Here is a 13,658-nt window from a genome sequence, read left to right on the forward strand (position 1 = left end):
CACTGAACTGTATTAACCCGACTATAAACGTTCATGGAAACACACAGTTTTGTGTGTTGGTCCGTTATACTTTCGGATGGCAATGTTATGAGCGTCTTAGCCAAGCGCATACTATCTATATCATACATAAGCAGACACTCACAGCCACTCACATACTCCATCGCCGTTTCGCATACACTTCGCCATTAGTTCCAATTCCAATGTCACGCGCCATGATTATGGTTGGCCACCATTGTAAAAAAATGTTGTGATACAGTAACCCCCCCCCCCCTCCCCCTCCAACACACACACACACACACACACACATACACTCACACACACACAAACACCAACCCATTGTAACATATCAACAGAGTAAAAAATAATAAAGTTCTCTTTATTCATCCTCAAGCAGAAATTTATCTTAGGGTCTATTCTAAGGGAAGACTGGAATCACCCAGAGGTCAGCCGCAGCACAGCGCCACAAATTGTGTTACGGAGAGGTGGCTTGCTAAAGACCATATAACGTGGTGGATATTGGAGCTATGTATCTTTCGGGTATGAAGCAAAGACCATACCCCTGAGGCACATTGCCCCTTACCCTTTCCCCCCATTCTCCATAAAATGCAATGGCAATGTACGGTTTTCTCGAACTACTGTTTCCTCGTTCCTCGAGCGCTTTTGCTTGTCCCAATGAGCTCGAGGATATATATATATGTATCACACGCTCTTGCTCTTTCTCGGTCTCTCTACTCCCCCTTCACCCCCCCCCCCCCCCCAAAATAATAAACAAACAAACAAACAAAAACTGTTTAACTACGACGACGACGACGATGGTGATAATGATGATGATAATGATGTCGCTGCTGCTGCTGCTGCTGCTGCTGATGATGATGATGATGATGATGATGATGATGATGATGATGATGATGATGACGATGATGATGATGATGAGATGATGATGATGATGATGATTCTTCTTCTTCTTCTTCTTCTTCTTCTTCTTCTTCTTCTTATTATTATTATTATTATTATTATTATTATTATTATTATTATTATTATTATTATATTATTATTATCATTATGTGATGATGATCATAATGATGATGATAATGATAATGACGACGATGATTATTATCATTATTGTTATTATTATTATGTGATGATGATGATGATGATGATGATGATGATGATGATGATGATGATGATGGTGATGATGGTAATGATGATGATGATGATGATGATGATGATGATGGTGATGACGATGATGTTATTGGGTTATTGTTCGAAAAAACAGTTGTTTTAATTGGAAAACTGAAAAGTGTACATGCATGAGACTGTGTGTTTAATCAATAGGAGTCCTGCGTTTTAATTACTTCACAACCAGTCATAGCATTAGAATATTAAGGGGTTATCACATCTCACACGTAGCTTTTTAAACAATGTGTCATATCTAAAAATAATTTTTCCGTGTTAATCACCGTACCTTAAAGCCATATCCACGTTGTTATACAATTACCGTTAGCATTAGGTTCAGTTAGTTGATCACCTCTTTGGGTGAGTAAAGTTATCCGATTTTAGTTTGTAGTATACCGTTAAGTCACCTCTATAAATGAAACACAACGCCATTTTATGTCATCGTCGCTAAAGATACACATGATATTACTACTCTGATAATGTAATATTTACGTCATATGGAGAAGTTAATCGGGTTTAAACTTAAAAGCACGCTGGTTATTCTTAAACTCGTGTAGAAAATTGCCCTGTCATGTCTTTACTTTTTGATGTCATTTTTTTTTTGTGACCTGGAAATCGTTGATCACGCCAGCACGAAGGTATTGAAGATCGTTATTGTGGTCAATAACCATTTTGTCTCTGCGCTTGCCGTACTTTTAACATATAAATGACACGGCTTCAGTCTGATAATGTAACCGCGTCTTTAGAGAATTAGGGCCATCTGTATCCACCGCCCATGAGTTGTTTACATTTTCATTAAAACAAATCACATCTACACACCCCGCGAAATTTTATCTTCAGTTTGCGGCGATTCTCGGCTTGGTGAGGTTGGGAAACCGTAATCTCATTTTCTTACTAACTTATAGGCCTATATTTTGTATTTTTACTAATCAACACCCCTTTTTGACGGTGCCGTCGCGTTTTTATATGTATTGTATTATTCCCATGACTAATCACCAATTTCTAGATCATGTCAGAGTTCACAGAAGTTGGAAGACGACGGAGGACAGGACCGGATTCATTTTGTAAGATTTCATCTAGAATGGTAAGTTTTCAGGGGGGTTTTTTCAGTTTCGTTCGTCATTTTCTTGGACTCCAACATTATCCCACCACCAGTGTCTAATCACTATTAATTGTTTGAGTTTCAGATGGACCATACAGGAAGACAACGAAATTTCAAGGGAGTCGACATCATCTACAGGTAAGAAATTTAATCTTTTTATCGTGATTTTTAAAAAAATCATGTTTGAATTTTACAAACTGAAATAGTAGATACCGATATGCCACCTTAGATTGCCTTCAGCATTAATCAACATGAGGGATTTATGAAAGTGAACAGATTCATGGAGATAATTCATATTCGAGAGATTAACTGTTGAGGTAAAAAAAAAAAAACAAAAAAAAACAACCATCTAAGTTATTGTTAATTATACTAGGTGGTGAGACTGCATTTCTTTCAAAACATAATTTCTTCGATAATCTATTTATATACAAATTCAAAATATTAACAAGAATTACGTTTTTCACAAATTCACGACAGGACGGAATCAAGAGACCGGATTGGATCGTGTATTCTTCAAAGGATTGGATTCGTAACGGAGACTTCATCACGAGGTAGGAATTATATTTTCTCTCTCTCTCTCTCTCTCTCTCTCTCTCTCTCTCTCTCTCTCTCTCTCTCTCTCTCTCTCTCTCTCTCTCTCTCTCTCTCTCTCTCTCTCTCTCTCTCTCTCTTGGCTCAGTTTACCGGGAAAAGAGTTGTAGGGTAAGGACATGATATTTTAATAATTATTGCTTAACAATTAATTTGACAATGATTGGATAAATGATAAAGATTTATATAGTCCGAGTACGACAACTTTTTAACAGCTGTAGACTGTAAACTCCTACTGAAAAAAAAATTAGATGATAAAAGAAACCATAAGGCACCAAGTGATCAAAGATATGAAACTATTCGAAACTTATGGCACATATCAATGTAATATTATAATTTGCTGGCTGATGATCATATAGTAGCTTTGTCTATAATATTATTGAGGACTTTCCTTTAAATATATGGTAATATTATTCGTTTGCGTTGTGTTGTAGATGTTAAACACAGTCGAGATACCTAGGCCTAGTGCTCTAGAGATATCGAATTCTAAGTCTAATTTCTTACACTACAGATAATAGACATCTACGCTTACAGTTAAAGCCTTATTCGTTGTTGTAAATTCATTCCAAATCAAATAAAATGGATGGCTTTCAATTTCAGGGTCCGTAATATCGAACCAAATTGGTCACCCCAAATTATCTGTACACGCCATGGCGTAGTAGGGCTATGGTAAACGCCCATTCACAATTCCATTATCCATAGTATGGATACGCTTCACTAACAGTGTGTCACATAACTATACTATAACTATAACGCCGTCACATAAAGCCTTTTCGTGTGTTTACATAGCGCTCTTGTTCACGGCGTATTGATTTATTTTTTTTAATAATAAAAAAATTGTGCACTAGACTAGACATAAAAAATCGACATTCATACCAATCTGAACTGAATTCATCTGAATGAGTATAGTCCACATTTATTAGACTGTTAACAGATATTATTATTTCGCGTTTTTTTTCAAAAGTAAATTGAATTTGAAAGCATTGAATTCAATAGCTTTTAACAGCCTCATAAGCCAAATATTTTAGACTTTGTCAGCTGTGTAGTGTAATATGAGTCAATATTGGAGGTCACAGAATAATTAACTGAGTTATGCCCCTTTGTATTTTAAGAACTGAGATGCTTTGCAGGTGATTTTTACAATGAAGCACCTCAAAATACAAGGAAAGCTTTCATGTGCTTATAGAAATAGTGAAATAACGATAAGTATTCAATTGTAAGCTTCAATTTATTAGACAAAGACAGATACTGTCTTACAATTCAATACTTACCATTATTTTTTTCTTCGAGCTTCAATCAGCACCATTTTAATTATAGAAATAGTGTATCTGCACAATATATCAAACTTTGAAAAAAATCCCAGCCGACAATTTGATGTATACGGGAATTGTAGAATGAACAAATCTAATTTATGACTGTTTTGTTAGATTCCGATCTCACCATTTTCTGATCCATTGTTTGGAATCCACAAACAAAGAGTTTTACAAACTGAAATCATAGATTCCAGTATTCCACCTTAGATTGCCTTCAGCATTAACCAACATTTGGTATTTACAGAAGTGACAATTTTTCTCCTGATAATTCATTTTCAAGAGTTTGATTTTTTTTTTTTAAATTGGCGAGGTCAAAAAATTATAAGTTACTATTATCATTAAGTGCAAGGCTGCATATCTTTCAAAACATAATTTCTTTGCTCATTATCTGTTTACAAATTCAAAACATAATCAAGAAATACATCTTTTATTTTTAATTCACTAAAGGACGGCATGAAGATACAGGATTACATCGTGTATTCTTCAAAAGATTGTATTCGTAATGGAGATCTAATCTTGAGGTAGGTTTTCCATTTAGTCTCTCTCTCTCTCTCTCTCTCTCTCTCTCTCTCTCTCTCTCTCTCTCTCTCTTTCTCTCTCTCTCTCTCTCTCTCTCTCTCTCTCTCAAACCTTCTGTATCTCTCTGTCTCTCTATCTGTTTTTCTGTCTGTCTCTCTGTTGGCTTAGTTAACTGGTGAAGGCGTTGTATAGAAAGGATGTTTTGATAATTCGATAATAATCTTGCTAAACATCAACTAATTAAATAGATATGAGGAATGGATAAATGAAAAAGATTTAAATATGAGGACACAAACAGCTGTAAACATAAATATTGGTGATCAATAATTAGATAGTGAAAAAAACAAAAGTCCCGTGATATGAAACTCATTGAATGCATTGTTTGGAAAGCACTGACAAGAGTCAGTCAACTTCAAGTTCAAAGAAAACGCATAGACTAAAATATATTTCAATTGCTCAAGGTAGTGAATATCAGTCAAAACTCACAGGTTACATCAATTATAATTACTAATTTTAAGTTTAATACAAGCTGTTTGCAGGGCTTCTGACTGACAAGTTTCTAAAGATAACACTTACAACAATAAAATAAAAATAAAATTCCCTTTATTCATCCTTTTGGGGAAATTTGTCTTTAGAGTCTATTCCAAGGGAATACTGGAATAACCCAGACGTCAGCCGCAGTGTTGCACTTCAAACTGAGCTTGGGCGAGGTGACTTGCTCAAGGCCACACAGCGCAGCTGGTATTCGAACTCGGGACCTTTGGGGCACAAAACAAAAACTGTACCACTGAGCCACACTTCCCCACCCAACTGAAACTGAAACAGTGATAAAGATCAATGTATCCTGCCAAAAACATGGTTTTAAAGAGTTCACAAGTGATTTAAATTAATAAAACTGGCCCACCATTTAAAGAAACTGTGTCTCTATCCTTACTGTAAAATATTTTCTCGTCATTTAGCTAACAACTACAAAGTAAAATTGCTTATAGTTATAGTAGTAGAATTCTTTTTTTTTTACTAATGTTATATATTGAAATAATCAGGAGCTTGGTTTGATGAGTATAAACTCTCATAAGTGTCATAAGATCTGTCTGTACTGCACGATTAATAGCCTCGTGCTATGTCTTCATTTAGAAGTTAGCTTTTGAGGCTCAACAGGGGAACAGAACTTGTCACATTGTTTTAGTAGTTAACCAGTTGAGCTATCGGGATGAATGTAAAGATGATCTGAACGTTAGTCGTGAGACTGCATTTCTTTCAAAATATAACTTCTTCGATCACAACATAAACAAGAATGTTTTTTATTATTTTCTCAAGGATGGACAGGATTGGATTGTGTATTCTTCATAGGACTGGAGTCTTCTCTTTGAGGTAGGAATTTCTGTTGGTCTTCTTTCTCTCTCTCCCTCTCTCTACCTCCCTCACCCTCTTCCTCTCTCTCTCTCTCTCTCTTTCTCTCTCTCTCTCTTTCTCTCTCTCTCTCTCTCTCTCTGTGTTCCTCTTAGTGGGGACCTGTGCTTGTGTCAGGATGAGACATTTAGGTGATCTCAAACTAAGTACATTGATAGTGGTTCTACATCTACATCTGTTCCCTATTTGATCTCCCCTGTCTCCCTTTTCTTGGGTACTTTGATTGTAATTCTAGAAATTTTTACTATCCCACTTTCTTACTTTTTACTGGCGCTGATATTACCTAAATGTGTGGCAAGCGCCGTAAAACCCTTAAAAACGAACATACTACCACTACTACAAGCACCACCATCATTACTACTGCTACTACTGCCACTGCTGCTACTACTACTACTACTACTACTACTACTACTACTACTACTACTACTACTACTACTACTCCTATTACTACTACTACTACTACTACTACTACTACTACTACTACTACTACTACTACTACTACCTACTATACTACTATACTACTACTACTACTACTACTACTACTACTATACTTACTACTACTACTATTACTAATACTATTACTACTACTACTACTAACTAACTACATACTATACCAATAACTACTACTACTACTACTACTCTCTGCTGCTACTCACTACTACACTACTACTACTACTACTACTACTACTACTACTACTACTACTACTACTACTAATACTACTACTACTACTACTACTACTATCTAACTCTAAATACTCTACTACTACTACTACTACTACTACTAAACTACTACTACACTACTACTACACTACTACTAATCTCTAATACTACTACTTCTACTACTTCTAATCAGTGGTGCCAAAACTCCGGTCTCACCGGAAAAAAACTCCGGTCTGGAGCCAAAAATTTCGGTTCCCGGGCAACTCCCGTCAAACTCCGGTGAGGTCAATTTGTTCCAAGGATACCCCCCCCCCCCCCCCCCCCTCCAAACAATTCATCATCATCACTGCCACTAATATTACAACCATCGTCACTACTAATACAACCACCACCACCACATCATTATTACCACTTCTACTACAACCACCACCACCACATCATCATCACCACTACCACTACTACTACAACCACCACCACCACCACCACATCATCATCACTTCCACTGCTACTACAACTACCACCACCACATCATCATCACTACAAACACCACCACTACAACATCATCATCATTACTACCACTACTACTACAACCACCAGCCCCACCACAACCACCACATCATCATTACCACTTCCACTACTGCAACCACCACCACCACATCATCACTACCAATACTACGACCACCACCACCACATCATCTTTACCACTACTACTACTACAACCACCATCACTGCCACTAATATTACAACCATCGTCACTACTACTACAACCACCACCACCACATCATCATTACCACTGCTACTACAACCACCACCACCACATCATCATCACCACTACCACTACTACTACAACCACCACCACCACCACATCATCATCACTTCCACTGCTACTACAACTACCACCACCACATCATCATCACTACAAACACCACCACTACACATCATCATCATTACTACCACTACTACTACAACCACCAGCCCCACCACAACCACCACATCATCATTACCACTTCCACTACTGCAACCACCACCAACACATCATCACTACCAATACTACAACCACCACCACCACATCATCTTTACCACTACTACTACTACAACCACCATCACTGCCACTAATATTACAACCATCGTCACTACTACTACAACCACCACCACCACATCATCATTACCAATCCTACTACAACCACCACCACCACATCATCATCACCACTACCACTACTACTACAACCACCACCACCACCACCACCACATCCTCATCACTTCCACTGCTACTACAACTACCACCACCACATCATCATCACTACAAACACCACCACTACAACATCATCATCATTACTACCACTACTACTACAACCACCAGCCCCACAACAACCACCACATCATCATTACCACTTCCACTACTGCAACACCACCACACCACATCATCACTACCAATACTACAACCACCACCACCACATCATCTTTACCACTACTACTACTACAACCACCACCACTACATTATCATCACTACCACGACTACTAATATAACCACTACATCATCATTATCACTACTACTACAACCACCACCACCACCACATCATCACTACCACTACTACTACAACCATCACAACATCATCATTACCACTACTACTACAACCACCACAACATCATCATTACCACTACTACTACAACTACCACCGCCACCACCACATCATCACTACCACTACTACTACAACCACCACCACATCATCACTATCACTACTACTTCAACCACCCCCTTCACATCATCATCACTGCAACTACCACTACTACTACAACCACCACCACATCATCATTACCACTACTACTACAACCACCACCACCACATCATCACTACCACTACTACTACAACCACCACCACCACATCATCATTATCACCATTACTACAACCACCACCACCACATAATCACTACCACTACTACACAACCACCACTACCACGTCATCATCACTACCATTTGTACTACAACCACCACCACCACATCATACTACAACCACCACTATATCATCATCACTATAATTTGTATTACAACCACCACCACCACATCATCAACACTACCACTAGTACTACAACCACCACCACCACCACCACATCATCATCACTACCATTGCTACTACGACTACCACCACCACATCATCATCACCACAACTACTACTACTACAACAACCACCACTGCAACATCATCATTACTACCACTACTACTACAACCACCAGCACCACATCTCACTACCACTACTACTACAACCACCACATCATCATTACCACTTCTACTACTACAACCACCACCACCACATCATCACGACCACTACTACTGCAACCACCACCATCACGACATCATCATTACCACTACTACGACTACATCCACAACCACTACATTATCATCACTACCACGACTACTACTACAACCACCACCACCACATCATCCTTACTACCCACTACTACTACATCATCACTACCATTTGTACTACAACCACCATCACCACTAACATCAACATCACGACCACAACACTACAACCACTATGCCACCACCACATCATCATTACTACAACTACTACTTCAACCACCACCACCACATTATCATCACTACCACTACTACTTCAACCACCACCATATCATCATCACTACCACTATTACTACAACCACGAACACCACCTCATCCTCACTACCGCCAGTATACTACAGGAAACTTTGGGATTGTATTTGGCAATGTGTTTATGTAACATTCCAATCCCTTTCTCTTGTGTGCAGAAATTCCTCTTTCGGCATTGAAATTCCTACGAGTGGTGTCTGAAACTCATGTGAGCCAAATTTAAAGTTGGCGTCTCTGACTACTACTACTACTACTACTACTACTACTACTACTACTACTACTACTACTACTACTACTACTACTACTACTACTACTACTAATACTAATACTAATACTAATACTAATACAACTAATACTTCTACTTCTTCTACTAATTCTAACACAACTAATACTACTACCACTATCACCATCACATCATCATCACCATCATCAACATCAGCATCACTACTACTACTACTACTACAATCATCACCACCACTCATCACTGCTACTGCCAACGCCACCACGACATCATCATCATCAATACCACTGCTTCTACAGCTATCATCACCACGTCAACACTACTGCCACTACCACTACAACCACCATGACATCATCACCACAATTACTACTAAAACCACCATTATACATCATTACCACCACTGCAACAACCACCACCACCACATTATCGTTAATAAAACTTTGCTTACAACCACCACCACCACCACATCATCATCACTACCATTGTTACTACAATTAGCTCCTTCAGATCATCATCCTACAACTTTTACTACAACCACAACCACCACATCATCATTACTAATACCACCAGTACAACCCCCACCATATCATCACCACACCACGACCACTGCACATCACCACAACTACAACCACTACTACCACCACATTATCATCACTACCACTACTACCACAACCACAACTATCACATCATCAATACCAGTACGACTACAACCGTCACCGCCACATCAACCTTTCTACCACTACTACTACAACCACCACCGCCACTCATCCTCCTCTCTACAACCACCACCACCACTACATCATCATCACTACTGCTACAGCCACCACCATCAACACCACTACGACTGCTATTACTACAACCACTGCCTCCATATCATTATCACTACTTCCAATACAACTACAATCACAAGCACATCATCATACCACTACTACTACTACTACTACTACTGCTACTACTACTACTACTACTACTACTACTACTACTACTACTACTACTACTACTACTACTACTACTACTACTACTACTACTACAAATGCAGTCAACTCCACCTCATCATCACTACAACTACTACTACATGCACCAACACATAATCTTCACTACAAATACAACCACTACCACCACTACTACTACTACTACTACTACTACTACTACTACTACTACTACTACTACTACTACTACTACTACTACTACTATGACGACAACTACTCCGACTACTAATACTACTACTACTACTACTAAGACAGGAGGTAAATATTTTCATCGAGGCAGTAATTGCAAATAATAGCGTGCAATATGTGTTTTGATCATCTTTTTTTGTGCACCATGAATGATATCAATCAATGTCATATTGTAGGTGTTAAATAGGCCTCTCACAAAATAGTATGTATATAATACTAAGACTAGGCCTCTCACAAAAGATTATGTTTATTATACTAAGAACAGGTCTTTTATAAAATATTATGTATATACTGAGACTAGGCCTCTCACAAAATATGTACTAAGACTAGGCCTCTCACAAAATATGTATATACTAAGACTAGGCATCTCACAAAAGATTATGTTTATTATACTAAGAACAGGCCTTTTATGGAATATTATGTATATACTGAGACAAGGCCTCTCACAAAATATGTATATACTAAGACTAGGCCTCTCACAAAATATGTATATACCAAGACTAGGCCTTTCACCAAATAGTATGTATAACCTAAGACAAGTTCTCTCGCAAAATAGTTTGTATATACTAAGACTACAAACGACTTAGTTGAAGCAAACTTGAAAATCTTGAAAGATAGAAAGCCCCAGGATTAGACAAGAATCAACAAAAGTTGAACTAGATGTGAAGTCAAAGAACTGATTTTTTTTTCCTGCATTTTATGATCTGTTACTTTTTGTTACAGATATTTGACGTCATCAAGCTCCAGGAATCGAGATTGGCCATATGTGGGCGGTAGGGGCGGTGGCCAGCAGGGATGGTGAGGTCATGGAGAATGATTGTGGTATTCAGCGGAGTAATGGGATGGGTTATATTGGAGGGCCCCGGGGATTGTAATGGCAGTGATCAAGATGTTGGAGGAGTTGTTGGTGGCGAGGTGATGATGGGGATGTAGATGGTGGAGCAACAATAGTGACATTGTTGGTGAAGGTGGCATTGTTGGGTGACAGGATGATGGAAATCATGATGGGAGGGTTGTGGTGGTGAAGGGATGATGATGGGAAGTGATGATGATGGCAATGGTTGTGAAGGGAGGTAATGGTGGAGGAAGCGATGATGGTGGTATTGGTGGGGTTGTAGTGATTGTGATGTAGAGATTGTGTTCGTCGAGGAAGGTGGTGGTGGGTGGAAGTTGTGGGGAGGATGAGGATGCTGGAGGTAGATTCAGTGATAAAGTGAAGGTGGTGGTGTGGTTCTGGACTTGGGTTTGAGTTGATTCCAACTGGTTAGGGCCGGGTGAGTTACATTCGTGTTCTTTGTTGACAAGATGATTGTGGTTGGCATTCGCATGGATTTGAAATACAGATAAGTGTGCTTCTACCGGTGGGGGTGTATTTGTTTGTGTTTCATGTCCATACCCAAGTGCAGTAGGCGGACTGGAGGCCTACAGGAAGCCCGAATGTGTTTGGGCAGAATGTTGATTTACAATTGTCTTGAAGACGGGGATAGGGATGTGATTTGTTTGACTCTTTCTGGATGAGTCACCTTGACCCTGGGTTTGGAACTGTGCCATTTACTGGATCTTTATTGTTGAACCTGCTTCTATCATTTTCGCCAAGCCATGGCTTTCACTTATTACCACTAACCTCACATCATGGTCTCTTCTATCACAACCCCTATGACTCTACCATTACTTCCCATCATCCCTTCCAAAGCTATCACCTCCCAACACAACCATTGCCATCGAATCGCCTCCCATCATCATCATCTTCACCACCATAGCCCTGCCGGAGTGATTTCCATCATCACGTCACCTGCCTTGCCATTTTCACCATCATTGTCACTGCTGCTGCTTCCATATCTAATCCTGCCATCACTTTTATATCAACAATACTTTCTTCATCTTGAGCTCTGCTGGTGCAATCTCTGCGATCTGACCCTGAAAATTACTCTTAGAACGTCATGATCATTTGAAGTGGCTTTATCGTCCCTGCCACCTTGCAAGCAGCAGACAAGCAAGGCAAGCAAGTCAAGCAAGTCAAGCCATCAATGGTGACTCTTATCACCATTGCCACTTCACCATCAATGGTGACTATCATCACCATTGCCTCTTTCACTATCAATGGTGACTCTTATCACCATTGCCTCTTTCACCATCAATGGTGACTTCATCACCATTGCCTCTTTCACCATCAATGGTGACTCTCATCACCATTGCCTCTTTCACCATCAATGGTGATCTTATCACCATTGCCCTCTTTCACCATCAATGGTGACTCTTATCACCATTGACTCTTTCACCATCAATGGTGACTCTTATCACCATTGACTCTTTCACCATCAATGGTGACTCTCATCTCACCATTGACTCTTCACTGCTTCACCATCAATGGTGAATCTTATCACCATTGCCTCTTTCACCATCAATGGTGACTCTTATCACCATTGACTCTGTCACCATCAATGGTGACTCTTATCACCATTGCTCTTTCACTATCAATGGTGACTCTTATCACCATTGACTCTTTCACCATCAATGGTGACTCTTATCACCATTGACTCTTTCACCATCAATGGTGACTCTTATCACCATTGCCTCTTTCACCATCAATGGTGACTCTCATCACCATTGCTCCTTTCATCGCTTCCTTTCCAATTTTTGTCAAGCCTATATTATACACTCAAGCACTTAAAGAATTTCATTCACCGTTAATAAGATTTAAATGCCCAATCTTTAACTTCAGATATGGTAAACTTTCAGTTGTTTTTGTCGTATTTTTTCAAGTTGCAGTGTTGTGTCATTTTTCTTTAATCTTAATTTTTTGTTCACAATATTTCATCAACTCTCAACATGACATATGGGAATATCTATTACAATTACCT

General features: G+C 39.0%; 1 long non-coding RNA gene across 1 annotated transcript; it reads left to right on the plus strand.

Moving 5' to 3' along the window:
• The first annotated feature begins 3,145 nt into the window (after positions 1–3,145).
• LOC144972053 (uncharacterized) lies at positions 3,146–11,798 on the plus strand. Its single transcript, XR_013645248.1, has 4 exons — positions 3,146–3,273; positions 4,630–4,703; positions 6,019–6,072; positions 11,521–11,798. It is a non-coding gene; the product is annotated as an uncharacterized LOC144972053 (long non-coding RNA).
• The last annotated feature ends 1,860 nt before the right edge of the window (positions 11,799–13,658 follow it).

This window comes from Berghia stephanieae, chromosome 4, assembly GCF_034508935.2.
Source record: "Berghia stephanieae isolate SIO BIC M18660-M18661 chromosome 4, UCSD_Bste_1.3, whole genome shotgun sequence".
Classification (NCBI taxonomy): domain Eukaryota; kingdom Metazoa; phylum Mollusca; class Gastropoda; order Nudibranchia; family Aeolidiidae; genus Berghia; species Berghia stephanieae.